The sequence below is a fragment of the Arachis hypogaea genome, chromosome 20, assembly GCF_003086295.3.
Source record: "Arachis hypogaea cultivar Tifrunner chromosome 20, arahy.Tifrunner.gnm2.J5K5, whole genome shotgun sequence".
NCBI lineage: Eukaryota > Viridiplantae > Streptophyta > Magnoliopsida > Fabales > Fabaceae > Arachis > Arachis hypogaea.
The window spans coordinates 65,478,547-65,497,149 of NC_092055.1; the positions used below are offsets into that span (position 1 = coordinate 65,478,547).

General features: G+C 37.9%; 2 non-coding genes across 2 annotated transcripts; one reads left to right on the top strand and one right to left on the bottom strand.

The window, feature by feature from the left end:
• The first annotated feature begins 412 nt into the window (after positions 1-412).
• LOC112787535 (small nucleolar RNA R71) lies at positions 413-520 on the top strand. Its single transcript, XR_003194943.1, has one exon. It is a non-coding gene; the product is annotated as a small nucleolar RNA R71 (small nucleolar RNA).
• A 6,241-nt stretch (positions 521-6,761) lies between these two features.
• Positions 6,762-6,865, bottom strand: LOC112788422 (small nucleolar RNA R71). The gene has a single exon (XR_003195786.1). It is a non-coding gene; the product is annotated as a small nucleolar RNA R71 (small nucleolar RNA).
• Between the last annotated feature and the right edge of the window lie 11,738 nt (positions 6,866-18,603).

Here is an 18,603-nt window from a genome sequence, read left to right on the forward strand (position 1 = left end):
AGTTATAGGTGTTTCCATAAGGTTCACCTAAGTAGTTCACCTCTGCTATTGCAGGGTTCTCAGGATCATAGGCGTCTTCTTCAGAAGATGCCTCTTGAGTGTTGGATGCAGCTTGCATTCCATGCAGACTCTGAGAGATCATATTGACTTGCTGAGTCAATATTTTATTCTGAGCCAATATGGCATTCAGAGTATCAATCTCAAGAACTCCCTTCTTCATAGGCGTCCCATTGCTCACAGGATTCCTTTCAGAAGTGTACATGAACTGGTTATTAGCAACCATGTCAATGAGTTCTTGAGCTTCTGCAGGCGTTTTCTTTAGGTGAATGGATCCACCTGCAGAGGTGTCCAGTGACATCTTTGATAGCTCAGATAAACCATCATAGAATATATCCAGGATGGTCCATTCTGAAAGCATGTCAGAAGGACACTTTTTGGTCAACTGTTTGTATCTTTCCCAAGCTTCATAGAGGGATTCACCTTCTTTCTGTCTGAATGTTTGAACATCAGCTCTAAGCTTGCTCAGTTTTTGAGGAGGAAAGTACTTGGCTAAGAAAGCCGTGACCAGCTTATCCCAAGAGTTCAGGCTGTCTTTGGGTTGAGAATCCAACCATAATCTAGCTCTGTCTCTTACAGCAAAAGGGAAAAGCATGAGCCTGTAGACTTCAGGATCTACTCCATTAGTCTTAACAGTATCACATATCTGCAAGAATTCAGTTAAGAACTGAAAAGGATCTTCAGATGGAAGTCCATGAAACTTGCAGTTCTGCTGCATCAGAGAAACTAATTGAGGTTTCAGCTCAAAATTGTTTGCTCCAATGGCAGGAATGGAGATGCTTCTTCCATGTAAATTGGAATTAGGTGCAGTGAAGTCACCAAGCATGTTCCTTATATTATTATTATTTTCGGCTGCCATCTCCTTTTCCTGTTTGAAAATTTCTGAAAGGTTATCTCTGGATTGTTGTATTTTAGCTTCTCTTAATTTTTTTCTTCAAAGTCCTTTCAGGTTCTGGATCTGCTTTAACAAGAATGTTCTTGTCCTTGCTCCTGCTCATATGACAAAGAAGATGGCACAGAAAAAATAGTAATAATAATATGGATCCTTTATACCACAGTATAGGGATCCTTGTGTTAGTAGAAGAAAAGAAGGGAAGAAAATCTGAACTCAGAGAGAGAGGGGGTTCGGATTTTTGGAGAGTTGAAGGAAAGATGTTAGTATATCAATAAACAAATAGAAGAAGATGAGAGGGGGAAGTGAATTTTCGAAAATAATTTTTGAAAAAGAGTTAGTGATTTTTGAAAATAGTTTTTGAAAAATGTTTAGTATTTTTTTCGAAAATTTTTTTTTAAAATAAAAAATAAAAATAATTAGTTAATAAAAAGGAATTTTTGAAAAACAGGGAAGATATTTTCGAAAATTAGAGAGAGAGAGTTAGTTAGGTAGTTTTGAAAAAGTTCAGAAACAAACAAAAAGTTAGTTAGTTAGTTGAAACAAATTTGAAAAGATAAGAAGTTAGGAAGTTAGAGAAGATATTTTGAAATCAAATTTTGAAAAAGATAAGATAAGAAGATATTTTTTTTGAAAAGATATGATAGAAATTAGTTTTGAAAAAGATTTGATTTTTAAAATCACAATTAATGACTTGATTCATAAGAAATCACAAGATATGATTCTAGAACTTAAAGTTTGAATCTTTCTTAACAAGCAAGTAACAAACTTCAAATTTTTGAATCAAAACATTAATTGATTATGTTATTTTCGAAAATTTGATATAAAAATAAGAAAAAGATTTTTGAAAAATATTTTTTTAATTTTCGAAAATAACTAAGAATTTTGAAAAAGATTTGATTTTTGAAAAAGATTTTGCTATATAATAAGATTTTTAAAATTGAAAATTTGATTTGACTCATAAGGAACAACTTTGATTTTTAAAAATTTTTGAAAAAGTCAACTCAATTTTCGAATTTGATGAGAGAAAAAGGGAAAGATATTTTTTTTTGAATTTTTATGATGAGAGAGAAAAACAAGAAAAATGATGCAATGCATGAAATTTTTAGATTAAAACAATGAATGCATGCAAGAATGCTATGAATGTCAAGATGAACACCAAGAACACTATGAATGTCATGATGAACATCAAGAACATATTTTTGAAAAGTTTTTAATGCAAAGAAAACATGCAGGACACCAAACTTAGAATTCTTTAATGCTTGGACACTAAGAATTCAAGAATGCATATGATAAACATGAAAAGAAACAAAACAAAAAATCATCAAGATCAAACAAGAAGACTTACCAAGAACAACTTGAAGATCATGAAGAACACTATGAATGCATGATATTTTCGAAAAAATGCAAGATGCATATGCAAGTGACACCAAACTTATGATATGACTCAAGACTCAAACAAGAAACACAAAAATATTTTTGATTTTTATGATTTTCTATTTTTTGGATTTTTATTTTATGTTTTTCAAAAAATAATTTTGAAAAAGAAAATAAGGATTCCAAAATTTTTAATATGAATTCCAGGAATCTTATGCTCTAAAGCTCCAATCAAAGGGTCAGGCATGGCTTAATAGCCAGCCAAGCTTTAGTATGTAACTCAGACATGACACGCCTGACATTCCTTACATTCAACAGCCAATTGGCTAAGAAAGATAAAGAAGCTCTTTTCTTGAGTATAAGAATTGAGACATGGCTTTACAGCCAGCCAGGCTTCAACATGCTCCATGAAACACTAGAATTCATTCTTAAAAATTCTGAAAGGAAAATATATTTTTGAAAACATTTTTATTTTTAAAAAAATTTTTTTTTTCGAAAACAAAGGAAGAATTTTTGAAAGATTTTTGAAAAATTTTTTGAAAACAAGACAAAAAGAAAATTACCTAATCTGAGCAACAAGATGAACCGTCAGTTGTCCAAACTCGAACAATCCCCGGCAACGGCGCCAAAAACTTGGTGCTCTGATCTTAATTCGTAATTGTCACAACTTCGATACAACTAACCAGCAAGTGCACTGGGTCGTCCAAGTAATACCTTACGTGAGTAAGGGTCGAATCCCACGGAGATTGTTGGTATGAAGCAAGCTATGGTCACCTTGTAAATCTCAGTCAGGCAGATATAAAGTGATAATGGTGTTTTCGAATATTATATAATAAAATAGGGATAGAGATACTTATGTAATTCATTGGTAGGAATTTCAGATAAGCGAATGGAGATGCTTTCGTTCCTCTGAACCTCTGCTTTCCTGCTATCTTCGTCCAATCAGTCTTACTCCTTTCCATGGCTGGCTTTATTCAAGGGCATCACCGCTGTCAGTGGCTACATCCCCTCCTCTCAGTGAATAATATGCTCACGCACCCTGTCACGGCACGGCTATTCATCTGTCGGTTCCCGATCATGCTGGAATAGGATTCACCCTCCTTTTGCGTCTGTCACTAACGCCCAACAATCGCGAGTTTGAAGCTCGTCACAGTCATTCAATCATTGAATCCTACTCAGAATACCACAGACAAGGTTTAGACCTTCCGGATTCTCTTGAATGCCACCATCATTCTAGCTTACGCCTGATGCCGAGGCATCTTAGGCTAGTTTCACTAGCATTTTTCTGTTAGTTTTAGTTGTTTTATGCATTTTCTTGAGCTTAAAGTAACCAAAAATGGTTAAATGAAGAACAAAGCAATGAACCATCCAAACAGTATGATTTTAATGCAAATTCCATGAGTTTTAGTTATATTACTTGAATGCTATGAATGGAAGATTTCTCATGAAATTTTGCAAGACTTTGATGCATTTGTTTGGATGATTTCAGGGAAGAAGAGGCTAAGCAAGGAAGCAACAAAATCAATAAAGGAAGCTTGAATATCACATGTGGAGTTTAAGTTCCAGTTTAAGCCTAAATTGGAGCTTAAACGCCAGAATCATGAAGGCTAAGAAATGCAGGAATTCAAGTTTAACCTCCAGTTTAACCTTAAACTGGAGGTTAAACGCCAGAATGATAATGCCACTCAGGAAGGAGTTCCACGTTTAACCTCCAGTTTAACCTTAAACTGGAGGTTAAACGCCAGAATGGGAAAAGCACCAGGGAGCCATTTCCACGTTTAAGCTCCAGTTTGACCTCAAACTGGAGCTTAAACGTGTTCGACCAAGTTTTCTCCTCCAGGGTTGCTCTCTCCATTTCCACGTTTAAGCTCCAGTTTGACCTCAAACTGGAGCTTAAACGTGTTCGACACCTCCAGGGCCACCCTTCTAAGCTTCCACGTTTAACCTCCAGTTTAACTTTAAACTGGAGGTTAAACGTGTTCGACCTCCAGGATGCCTCCTTCCATTTCCACGTTTAACCTCCAGTTTAACCTTAAACTGGAGGTTAAACGTGTTCGACCTCCAGGGCTGCCCTTCCTATATCCACGTTTAAGCTTCAGTTTAACCTTAAACTGAAGCTTAAACGTGTTCGACTACATGACTCTCCAGGGCTGCTTTCTTCCATTTCCACGTTTAAGCTTCAGTTTAAGGTTAAACTGAAGCTTAAACGTGCTTCTACAAAAGGCCTCACTGGAAGTGTCTGGCGTTTAAGCTGCAGTTTAAGCTTAAACTGCAACTTAAACGCCACTCTTGGAAAAGGTTTCTGGACCAAAAATATTGTGGTTTAAGTTAGTATTTGAGCACAAACATTAACTTAAACTTATTCTGGTATGAAACCCAATTGAATATCATGGTTTATGGATTGGGCCTGAAGGATTGATGAGTTTGAAATCTCAATTTATTGAGTCATGTGTCATTATTTGATTATCACTAAGTTGGCTCAATGAATGTTACAGAATTTGGATCAACAACCCCATCAAGATTATGGATCATAAACCCAAGGCAAAAGGAAAGCAGGGAGAGGCCTCAAAGCCCAAGAAACACAACAGAAGCTCAATATAGAAAGTGTATAAATAGGATAGAATTTAAGTTGGAAAGAACTTTTACCTTCACTTTTAGCTAGTTTTCATATCTTTGTAATTGAATTCAGAGCTATGACTCACTAAACCCCCTTTCATTGGGTTAGGGAGCTCTATTGTAATTCAATGAATCAATAATAGTTTATCTTCTTCTTCAATCTTTTCTCTTGAATTTTGTTAGAAAGCTTCTCGATCTAATTCCATTGGGTAGTTGTCTTGGGAAAGAAACTACCCATAATTGGAGTCCTTCGGAACCTTGGGAAAGGAATGGAGGATTCATGCTAGAGAAGCTTTCTCACAGTGAATTGGATTGGGGTTCGGATGGATATTGTGACATGTAATCCTACCAAATTGTGGTTCATGAAACTGTGTGGTATAATCGGTGATCGAGCATCATCTCTTCTTATGAACATTTAAACCAAGGGATTGGGAATTTGTTTGTTTTTAGAGAGAATTGGTGAGCCAAGGGATTGGGATCCAATCATATAAGATTGCCAAGCAAAATTTAATGAACGCATTGGTTGAGGAAGAGATATACATGTTTTGATTCGGAGATCTCAATATCTCCTAACACCCAATGAATTCCCCATTTCTGATTTCCAATTTCTCTTTACATTTTGCAACTCAATTCTTGCAATCACCCCCATTCCCTTTTAATTTCAGCAATTTACATTCTGCTCTTTAATTCATGCAATTTAAGATTCCGCCATTTCAATTTCTTGTCATTTACTTTTCCCGCCAATTTTACATTCCGCAATTCTCATCTCAATCTTGATTCCGCTCAACTAGAACACACTTCTAATCCGAATTGCTCACTCAACCAATCCTTGTGGGATTCGACCTCACTCTATTGTGAGTTTTTACTTGACGATAACCGGTGCACTTGCCGGAAGGAATTTTGCCGATCGTGCAATTTCCTAAATCGTAGCATAACTAGTTTATGCGCATCAAGTTTATGGCGCCGTTGCTGGGGATTGGTTTTCGATTGACAATTCTCAAATTGGAAGTTAACTAGATTGAGCAATTTTTCTTGCTTTGTTAATTCTGTTCAAGTTACTTGTTGAATTTTAATTTCTGCACTCGGTTACATGCTTTCTTTCTTTATGCCTTTAAATTCAAGCAACTAACTCACTGACTCACTAACTGTTTGAATTAATTCCTCAATTGCTCTAACCATACTCTTCCATTAACCAAGAGTATTTCACTTGTTTGTGCCTGTTCTGTGTTCTTGTATGATAGGTAGGAGAGGAGAGACATCAACTCCTCCATATACCGAACCAGAGAGGACCCTTCATAGACTGAGAAGGGAAGCAAGAGGGAAGAGAGTAGTGGGAGAAGAGGAATCTGAAGGAGAATCTGAGGACAATTTTGAGGAAGCATTAGATCTCAACATGGATAGAGAAGTTCACAACCATGAGAGAGCTGATGGAAACAATGCCATTCCTGAGAGGAGGGTTCTTAGTTCATACATAAACCCAACCTCTGGGAATTGTGGTAGCAGTATCCAGAAACCACCCATTCAGGCCAACAATTTTGAACTCAAACCACAGCTAATATCACTTGTGGAGAATCATTGTTCATTTGGTGGAAGTGCTAATGAAGACCCAAACCAACATCTCACAAAATTCCTGAGAATTTGTGACACTGTGAAGTCCAATGGAGTCCAGGAAGATGCATATAAACTGCTTTTGTTCCCATTTTCACTTAGGGACAAAGCAGCTAAGTGGCTGGAATCATTCCCAAGGGGGAGTCTAACAACATGGGATGAGGTGGAAAGCAAGTTTCTGGCACGTTTCTACCCCCCACAAAAGGTCAATAGGCTTCGATCTGAGGTTCAGACTTTTAGACAACAAGATGGTGAAACTCTCTACGAGGCATGGGAGAGATTCAAGGACTTGACAAGGAAATGCCCACCAGACATGTTCCACGATTGGGTGCAATTGCATATTTTCTATGATGGACTCTCTTATGAATCAAGGAAGGCTGTAGACCATTCATCAGGAGGTTCATTGAACAGGAAAAAGACTGTGGAAGAGGCCATTAAGGTGATTGAGACAGTGGCTGAGAATGAGTACTACTATGCATCAGAAAGGCACAACACTAAGGGAGTCATGGAGCTGAACCATGTTGATACAATTCTAGCCCAAAACAAGGTGTTTGCCAAGCAACTAGCAGAGCTTACCAGGCAATTAGAAACAAAGCAAGTGGCTGCAATACACACACAAGATCAAGAGGAAGTAAGCATTGAAGGAGGTGATTGGGAAGAGGCCAACTATGTGGGAAACCAACAAAGGCAATCATATGATCCACACTCCAACACTTACAACCCAGGATGGAAAAATCACCCAAACTTTGGGTGGGGGAACCAACAAATCCAACCATCATATCATGGCCAAAATAATCAACCTACCCAACTTAATCCGAACCAACAATTTCAAGATCAATTAAACCGGATAGAAGGAATGATGGCAACCATGAGTCAAGACATAACCGAATTGAAAAGCTTCAGGGATGATGTGAGAGCTACCTTAAGAAACCATGGTGAAAAACTCAAGAGGATGGAGTCTCAAGTAGGAGAGCTATCTCAACAGGCCGTCAAATCAACTGCAGTGTTCCCGAGTGACACAGAAAAGAATCCTAAAGGGGAACAAAAGAGAGTGAGATGGGAAGAATGCAAGGCCATCACCCTATTGAAGGAAGTTTCAGAAGAAGAAGGAATCAGGCCCTCAGAGCAGGAGCCAGAAATCTTGAAGGAAGGTGTGGAAGAAGTTAAGCAGGAAAGTGGAACTGAGCAAGCCAAGGAACTGCAAAAAGGCATGCTGGAAATATACCAACCAAAAGCACCATTTCCTCAGAGGTTAGGAGGAGGTGAAAAAGAGAAAACCTATTCAAGGTTTTTAGAGACATTTAACTCTCTCCATGTCAATATTCCCTTTCTTGAGATTCTCCAGCAAATGCCTACACACATCAAGTATTTAAAGGAATTGTTAAGCAAGAAAAGAGTTTTGAAGGGAGGACAAACGGTAACAATGAACAAAGAATGCAGTGCTCTCATCAAGAAGGACACACTCTCTAAGAAAACGGACCCAGGAAGTTTTCATATCCCTTGCATCATAGGGGAAACAAAAATTGACAGAGGATTCTGTGATCTAGGAGCTAGCATAAATGTGATGCCTCTAACTCTTATGAAGAGGCTACAACTGAATGAGGTGAGATCCACTGATGTAATCATACAACTGGCTGACAAAACTCAGAAGCAAGCTGAAGGGGTAGTTGAAAATGTGCTGGTGAAAGTGGGGGATTATTACTTCCCCACAGACTTTGTCATTGTGGACATGGAGGAAAGCTACTTACACCCTATCATTCTGGGGAGGCCATTTCTAGCCACTGCTAGAGCACTCATAGATGTAGAACAAGGAGAGCTAATTTTGAGAATACATGATGAACAGCTCATTTTTAATGTTTTCAAACCTGCATCTGAGCCTGAACCAGAACATGAAAAGCCTAAGGATGAGAGCAGCCATCTGTGTTTGGAGGAAGGCAATCCAGCAGCTGAAACTCTGAAACAGTCCTTGGAAAGCAAACAAGAATTGCAAGAGTTAAAGCCACAAGAATCAATAGAAACAGATCAGAAGGATCCTCCTGGCATAAGGGTCAATGAAGAAAGCTTCAAGAGAAAGGGAAGAATTGTAAAGAAATTGCCAAGAGGGTGGAGAAACAAGAAAATTCCCACTGAAGGTTTCTCTCCGGGAGATAAAGTGATATCAAGTCATTATCTGCCAATCCCACCTGGCCTCAAAACAATTCCTTCCCAGCGCACTCAAGTGTTCACAATCAGGAAAGTTCTTTCTATGGAACATTTAGAGGTCATGAAGGAATCAAGTGGGGACGTTTGCATAGTAAGAGGAGAAGACGTCAAGCACTACAATCCACCCTAACAAGGGACAACCGTCAAGCTAGTGACGTTAAAGAAGCGCTTCATGGGAGGCAACCCATGTTTTTAGTATCCTTAATCTTTAGTGCTTTGCTTTACATCTAATAAAGCATGGTTCCTTATGCATGAACTTGAATCCTCAGGACAACTATTGATAAAGTGCACTAAACTTTGCATGTAAATTACAATTGGTCTCTAAGTTTGGTGTGCCTGAAGGCACTCCCAAATCTTACTCAAATTGGATTCCATCTTTCATTCAAGGTGCACGACCAAACATTAAGTTTGGTGTTCCTCTTGAACACAGTTTATGAAAAGCAAGAAGTTCCTCTGGATTTCAAAATTCATGACAAGTATACCATTCGCATGTTTTAATTTTTTGGTTTCAATTACTTAGGGTAGTAAATTTGTTTAGAATCAAAGAGCCAAGGTGACTATGATTTATTAGAATTAAGCACATTCATTAAGGACAACCAATATGGATTTCATGTCATCAGGAGACTTGACCAAACACTAAGTTTGGTGTCCAAATAATAAGTGTGCATACATGTAGAAGTCACGGCTATAAGCTCATAAAGACAATCATTGATTTACATGTGCAAGTACTATTCATAATTCACATGGACCGAAAAATGATAGCAAACTTGTTTGTTTGTGCAGGTACAAAAGAAAAGACAAAAATGGAGGAAAAAGACAAAGGGAGGTACGATGCTTGGTCAAAAAAGAAAATTCACAAGTCTTTGAAACTAACACATGGGAAAAAGAAGTTCTGCAAGAAAAGATAGCTACATGTACAACCTAATGCACCCAGAATACTTCCAAGAAAATGAAAAGCAATTCGTCCTTCTCCCTAATTCATATATTTACCATCAAGCCACCCTTCACAAATCACCCTAGCCGTCCATTTTGCACTTACGGGCACTATAAAGAACCACTTGGGGAACAAGTTCAACACCACCAAATCTCCTTCATGCACATTTCCTTCATCATAGCATAAACTATCTCTTACCGAAAACAACCTCCCCACACTTCCAACAACACTTCTTGCTTCACCTTGTCAACTTTAGCTTGTCACTTACCAAAACTAAAGAACCAATGGCAGCTTCATCTAGCCACAAAAGGAGAAAAGACAAGCAGCCAATGGAGGAAAACAGGGAATTCGATGCATGGAGATACAGATCAGTTTTCCATGAGATTCAAGCCGAATGGATGAGACCTAAAACGGTACTAGCTGAGGTTCCCTTTGACCTTGAAAAGGATGAGTTCCCAGGTGTTTGGGAAAAGATCAAAAAGAGGAAGTGGGAGCTCCTGACTAAGCCAATCACTAAAATCAACATCAACTTGGTGAAAAAGTTTTATGCAAATGCAGTAAGAGAGGATCCAACCAAGAAACCCACATACAAAAGCTATGTGAGAGGGGTGGAAGTTGACTTCAGTCCCAAAGCAATCATGAAAACCCTTGGCCTGAAAAACATACATTTCAGCCAAGCAAGTTATGAAGAAAGGATGATAGGAGAACCTGACTATGCAACTATTGCTGAAGACCTTTGTGCCATCAGAGCTGAATGGGTGAGAAAAACAAGAGGGGCTCCAAGAGTCTTGAGAAGGGGAGACCTAACACCTGAAGCTAAAGGGTGGTATGCAATAGTTAGGAGATCCATCCTACCCACTGCAAACTCTTCAGAAATAGTCCCTAAAAGAGCCATCTTGCTACATTGCATTATGGTGGGAGGGGAGATCAAAGTTCATAAACTCATTGCTGAACAGATACAAGAGTTTAGTGAGAAAAGTGACCCTGAATCCTGGCTCCACTTCCCTAGCACTATCATTAGACTATGCATCGATGCCCAAGTACCACTTGAGGATGAAAGACCTAATTGGCTATATCCTGGATTGGCCATAACTGCGTACAGAATGACTCTTGGCCCAACTCCTCCAAGACATACAAGAAGAAGAAATGAAGAAGGGCAACAAGTGGAAGCCGAGCAAGAAGCAGAACAAGAAAGACAGGAAGGAGAAGACAGAGAAGAAGAGCAAGAAGAGCAAGCAATTCCAGAAAGAAGACAACGAATTCCCAGAGACCCCATGGATATGAGCAGAATGCAGGAAATCATGGAAGGAATGTCTCAACAATACATGAGGTCTCAGGAGAGACAAGAGGACTTTCACCTAAAAATGATGGATATGCAAAGGAACTTTGAATCAAGATTCTTCGATCTGCAAAGGGAACAGAATTTACACTTACAGGAATCCTTCAGCCACATATGCCAACACCAAGATGCCAATGTCTTGGCAATCAAGGAAGCCACCACTTTACAGAATGCAAGATACTCAGTCCAAGCTGATTACAACATCAGTTCGCAAATCAAGCTTAACTACATAGGGGAACATCTACACAAGATGGACCCAGCATTCCCAGCTTTTGATGAGTATTTCAAAGGGAGGAAAGAAGGAGAAATAAACAAGGCAATGATCATTGAAAAAGGAGTGGAAGAAACGATGAAAAAGGCTGGATTCTGGAAAAAGCTCATAAGAAAAGACAAAGGAAGCACAAGTGGTCAAAAAGAGGTAGGAAGCAAGAAGAAGCAGGATCCCAAGAATTAAGAAGAACCAAGCAATAAATAAGAGGTGGTCTCGTTCCTTAATAATCAAATGATCATTGGTGGATTGTCTTTATGAGCTTTCTTTCATCATAAGTCATTTAAGTGTTATGTGGAGTTTTTTTTTAGTATGAGTGTCTGTTTATTGCTTTGAATAAAGCGAATGCCTAGATGTTTGGATATAACTTCACCTTCTTAAACGAGTGCTTGCCATATTTGTTCTGTTTCCAAAAATAAAAGAAAAGTTTGAACAAAAGTAACTTGGCTAAATTAGTGACAAATCAAGTAGAATTAAGTGGTGGTATGCATGCTTGATTGTTTAGTCAGATCACTGGAATTAGAGTGTAGAATTATCATTCTTTGTGTAGAAATTGAAAACTGTCTATGGATCTTGATGAATAAATGTCTTTGGCCATGAAAAAGAAAGAAAAAGAAGAAGAAAAAGCCACTGAAAAAGGGCAACCAAAAAGCAAAAAAAAAAAATTGAGAAAATAAGCTAGGTACCAATGGTTTGAACTTCTGAGACAAATGCCTGTGGTGTTTATGTATTAAGGATATGCTTGGATGAATAGGTTCTGAGGAGTGTTTCAACACTTGGTAACTTGGGTTAACTAACCCGGGATTATCAACCAAAAGTCCATTATCAAGAGCAACCTAAATACAAAACATTTAGTCACACAAAGAGGTGCTGGGCACCAATGTCTCAAGAAGAAATGTGAACTAAAATGCCTAAAGTGGATATGTGTAGTGCACTGATAAGAAAAAGAAAATGCCAAAGGCTTGTGCAACACATGACACTAAGCAAACAAGGAGCAAAAGAAGCTCTAAGAAAAAGAAAAGAAAAACAAAGAGAAAAGTGCCAAGGACATAAGAATAACAAGAGGCCATAGCAGTGTTTGATGGATGCAATGAAAAAGTGATAATCTTACCTGATAAGTATGAAAAAGTGATGCTGCAACTTTCTGCATAAAACCCTTCTGATGAACTTCAAATGCTTGCTAATATAGCCAATGTAATTGCTTTCTGTTTCATACTTTCTTCTCAAATAACTCAGGACTTGCTTAGGGACAAGCAAGTATTAAGTTTGGTGTTGTGATGCCGAGGCATCTTAGGCTAGTTTCACTAGCATTTTTCTGTTAGTTTTAGTTGTTTTATGCATTTTCTTGAGCTTAAAGTAACCAAAAATGGTTAAATGAAGAACAAAGCAATGAACCATCCAAACAGTATGATTTTAATGCAAATTCCATGAGTTTTAGTTATATTACTTGAATGCTATGAATGGAAGATTTCTCATGAAATTTTGCAAGACTTTGATGCATTTGTTTGGATGATTTCAGGGAAGAAGAGGCTAAGCAAGGAAGCAACAAAATCAATAAAGGAAGCTTGAATATCACATGTGGAGTTTAAGTTCCAGTTTAAGCCTAAACTGGAGCTTAAACGCCAGAATCATGAAGGCTAAGAAATGCAGGAATTCAAGTTTAACCTCCAGTTTAACCTTAAACTGGAGGTTAAACGCCAGAATGATAATGCCACTCAGGAAGGAGTTCCACGTTTAACCTCCAGTTTAACCTTAAACTGGAGGTTAAACGCCAGAATGGGAAAAGCACCAGGGAGCCATTTCCACGTTTAAGCTCCAGTTTGACCTCAAACTGGAGCTTAAACGTGTTCGACCAAGTTTTCTCCTCAAGGTTTGCTCTCTCCATTTCCACGTTTAAGCTCCAGTTTGACCTCAAACTGGAGCTTAAACGTGTTCGACACCTCCAGGGCCACCCTTCTAAGCTTCCACGTTTAACCTCCAGTTTAACCTTAAACTGGAGGTTAAACGTGTTCGACCTCCAGGATGCCTCCTTCCATTTCCACGTTTAACCTCCAGTTTAACCTTAAACTGGAGGTTAAACGTGTTCGACCTCCAGGGCTGCCCTTCCTATATCCACGTTTAAGCTTCAGTTTAACCTTAAACTGAAGCTTAAACGTGTTCGACTACATGACTCTCCAGGGCTGCTTTCTTCCATTTCCACGTTTAAGCTTCAGTTTAAGGTTAAACTGAAGCTTAAACGTGCTTCTACAAAAGGCCTCACTGGAAGTGTCTGGCGTTTAAGCTGCAGTTTAAGCTTAAACTGCAACTTAAACGCCACTCTTGGAAAAGGTTTCTAGACCAAAAATATTGTGGTTTAAGTTAGTATTTGAGCACAAACATTAACTTAAACTTATTCTGGTATGAAACCCAATTGAATATCATGGTTTATGGGATTGGGCCTGAAGGATTGATGAGTTTGAAATCTCAATTTATTGAGTCATGTGTCATTATTTGATTATCACTAAGTTGGCTCAATGAATGTTACAGAATTTGGATCAACAACCCCATCAAGATTATGGATCATAAACCCAAGGCAAAAGGAAAGCAGGGAGAGGCCTCAAAGCCCAAGAAACACAACAGAAGCTCAATATAGAAAGTGTATAAATAGGATAGAATTTAAGTTGGAAAGAACTTTTACCTTCACTTTTAGCTAGTTTTCATATCTTTGTAATTGAATTCAGAGCTATGACTCACTAAACCCCCTTTCATTGGGTTAGAGAGCTCTATTGTAATTCAATGAATCAATAATAGTTTATCTTCTTCTTCAATCTTTTCTCTTGAATTTTGTTAGAAAGCTTCTCGATCTAATTCCATTGGGTAGTTGTCTTGGGAAAGAAACTACCCATAATTGGAGTCCTTCGGAACCTTGGGAAAGGAATGGAGGATTCATGCTAGAGAAGCTTTCTCACAGTGAATTGGATTGGGGTTTGGATGGATATTGTGACATGTAATCCTACTAAATTGTGGTTCATGAAACTGTGTGGTATAATCGGTGATCGAGGAAGATTGTGGTTCATGTAATCCTACTAAATTGTGGTTCATTCAAGGGATTGGGAATTTGTTTGTTTTTAGAGAGAATTGGTGAGCCAAGGGATTGGGATCCAATCATATAAGATTGCCAAGCAAAATTTAATGAACGCATTGGTTGAGGAAGAGATATACATGTTTTGATTTGGAGATCTCAATATCTCCTAACACCCAATGAATTCCCCATTTCTGATTTCCAATTTCTCTTTACATTCTGCAACTCAATTCTTGCAATCACCCCCATTCCCTTTTAATTTCAGCAATTTACATTCTGCTCTTTAATTCATGCAATTTAAGATTCCGCCATTTCAATTTCTTGTCATTTACTTTTCCCGCCAATTTTACATTCCGCAATTCTCATCTCAATCTTGATTCCGCTCAACTAGAACACACTTCTAATCCGAATTGCTCACTCAACCAATCCTTGTGGGATTCGACCTCACTCTATTGTGAGTTTTTACTTGACGATAACCGGTGCACTTGCCGGAAGGAATTTTGCCGATCGTGCAATTTCCTAAATCGTAGCATAACTAGTTTATGCGCATCAACGCCACAAAGATTCTGGTTAGGAGATCTAAGAGATACTCATTCTAGCTTAATTCATGTAGAACAGAAGTGTTTGTCAGGCACGCGTTCATAAGGGGGAAGGATGATGAGCGTCACACATAATCATCACCTTCATCACGTTCTTGGGTGCGAATGGATATCTTAGAAGCGAAATAAGAAGAATTGAATAGAAAACAGTAGTACTTTGCATTAATCTTTGAGGAACAGCAGAGCTCCACACCTTAATCTATGGAGTGTAGAAACTCTACCGTATGAAAATACATAAGTGAAGGTCCAGGCATGGCCGAGATGGCCAGCCCCTCTGATCTAAGAACCAGGCGTCCAAAGATGTCAAATACAATAGTAAGAGGTCCTATTTATAATAAACTAGTCACTAGGGTTTACAGAAGTAAGTAATTGATGCATAAATCCACTTCCGGGGCCCACTTGGTGTGTGCTTGGGCTGGGCTTTAAGTGTTGCACGTGCAGAGGCCATTTGTGGAGTTGAACGCCAGTATTTGTGCCAGTTTGGGCGTTCAACTCTGGTTTTGGATCCTTTTCTGGCGCTGGATGCCAAATTTGGGCAGAGAGCTGGTGTTGAACGCCAGTTTACGTCGTCTATTCTTGGCCAAAGTATGGACTATTATATATTTCTGGAAAGCCCTGGATGTCTTCTTTTCAACGCAATTGGAAGCACGCCATTTCGAGTTCTGTAGCTCCAGAAAATCCACTTTGAGTGCAGAGAGGTCAGAATCCAACAGCATCAGCAGTCCTTTTTCAACCTCTGAATCTGATTTCTGCTCAAGTCCCTCAATTTCAGCCAGAAAATACCTGAAATCACAGAAAAACACACAAACTCATAGTAAAGTCCAGAAATGTGAATTTAACACAAAATCTATTAAAAGCATCCCTAAAAGTAACTAGATCCTACTAAAAACATACTAAAAACAATGTCAAAAAGCGTATAAATTATCCGCTCATCAATAACATCTATTGATTGCTTAGAATATGTTTCTCACATGTTCTTACATCATTACATACTTTTGTTTCTTTATAAGCACATCTTATGTGGAATTTATGGGGAGTGTTGCGTGTTTTAGGTTACTTGAGCAGTTTTCATGATTTATTTTTCATGTTTTTTAATAGGATTGAGGAGGCCAAATTTCGCATTGAATATACATTTGGTTGCAGCTGAACGCTCGTTTTGATAAGGTTTCTTAAGCACATTGCTTGAAATGGGATACAATTATGCTTTCTGTATATTATGTTCCCCTATATTAACAATGCAAATGAGTTATCAACAATGCAAATGAGTTCTTTTCTATTATTTATTTATTTTGATCAATGAAGAAATTCAATGAGTTACCGCAGCAGCAAGTATAACTTGCAAAGTTCCAAAAGCAAGAAACTAAATATAGTTTATCTTATAGCCTTATTTTGTTGTATATATATTACATTATTAAAAGCATTTTTGCTCTACTGTTCTAACATGTGCATTTCTTTTGCTTGAGGAAGACATGATGTAATGAAGCAAATATGTTCCAAATCAAATATGACATGAGATAGGACTTACAATGACTTTCGTTATCTAAATGCAATATTTTGATGTGTTTTAGCTACTTTTTGAAAAGAGACTTTACTCCGTATTATATGTAATTGGATAAATTACACTCTATTTTGATTTGTGTTGTTTAGATTAAAATTTAAACATATCAAGCTTATAATGAAATTTTTATGATTTAGATTTCTTGAATTTCTTATTTCTAGATTTATTTTGTGATTATCATCTTTTGTGATGTTATTATACTTTAAAAAAAATTAAATCTCATAAAATAAAGCAACTTATAGTCACCATTTTAAAATAGGGTGACCATAGATAACCTATGGTCACGGTAAAAATCGTGACCATAGATAAGGCTATGGTCACAGTTTTAAGGAGGGGTGACCATAGAGGCTATGGCCACGGTGAAAACCGTGACCATAGACTATGGTCACAGTTTTAAGGAAGGGTGACCATAGAGGCTATGGTCACGGTAAAAACCATGATCATAGATCAGACTATGGTCACGGTTTTAATGAGGGGTGACCATAGATAAGGCTATGGTCACGGTTTTAAGGAGGGGTGACCATAGAGGCTATAAACTGTGACCACAGATAAGGCTATGGTCACGATTTTAATGAGAGGTGACCATAGATAAGGCTATGGTCACGATTTTAAGGAGGGGTGACCATAAAGTCTATGGTCACGGTTTTAATGAGGGATGACAATAGATAAGGCTATGGTCATGGTTTTAAGGAGGGGTGACCATAGAGGCTATAAATTGTGACCACAGATAAGGCTATGGTCACGATTTTAATGAGAGGTGACCATAGATAAGGCTATGGTCACGATTTTAAGGAGGGGTGACCATAAAGTCTATGGTCACGGTTTTAATGAGGGATGACAATAGATAAGGCTATGGTCACGGTTTTAAGGAGGGGTGACCATAGCGCCTATGGTCACGGTTTTAAGGTGGGGTGACCATAGAGGCTATGGTCACGGTGAAAACTGTGACCATAGATAGGGTTATGGTCACGGTTAAAAACCGTGGCCTAAAGTGTCAGAATTTGAAAATTGTAACCGTGACCATAGAAACCATGACCATAGATAAAAAAATCGTGACCATAGACTTATGGCCACGCCAGAATAGGCCACGGTAAAAAACCGTGACCATAGATCTATGGTCACCCTTTTCACTAGCTTTGGTCACGGTTTTTTACCGTGACTATAGGCCTTTTTTTTTTGTAGTGGCAATTAACTGGAGGCGTTTAATAAGTGATTCTGCTAACCCATTTTGTGTGTGAACATGAGCTACTGGATGTTCAACACTTATTCCGTTAGCCATACAATAAGCATCAAAGGCTTGGGAAGTAAATTCACCAGCATTATTAAGACGAATTGCTCTGATTGGATTTTCTAAAAACTATGGTTTTAATCGAATAATTTGAGCAAGTAATCTCTCAAACGTCAGGTTGCAAGAAGACAATAAGCACGCATGTGACCATCTCGAAGATGCATCTATTAGGACCATAAAATATTTAAAAGATCCACATGGTGGGTGAATAGGTCTACATATATCACCTTGAATCCTTTCTAGGAATTCAGGAGACTCAAATCCAATCTTTACTGGTGATGGCCTTAAAATTAGCTTTTCTTGATAACATGCAGCACAACAAAATTCACTAGATTTAAGAATCTTCTGATTCTTTAGTGAATATCCATGGGAGTTTTCTACATCATAGTTGTTCATGCATGACCCAATCGATCATGCCAAGTTATGAATTCATTTGGGCTAGTAAACTTCTGGTTTACAATGACATGTGATTCAATTGCACTAATTTTAGTATAATATAACCCAGATGAAAATGAGGGTAACTTTTCTAATATAACATTTTTATTTGAATCATGAGTTGTGATATACAAGTACTCATGATTTTCCTCATTCATGGTTTCAATATGATATCCATTTCAGCGAATATCTTTAAAACTCAATAAGTTCCTTAGAGACTTAGTAGATAATAGTGCATTATTTATTATAAATTTTGTTCCTCCAAAAAACAAAATTATAGCTCTTCTGGAGTTTTCTATCACATTGTCTGAGCTAATAATAGTATTAACATATTCTTCTTTTGGCACAAGATGAGTAAAATATATATTA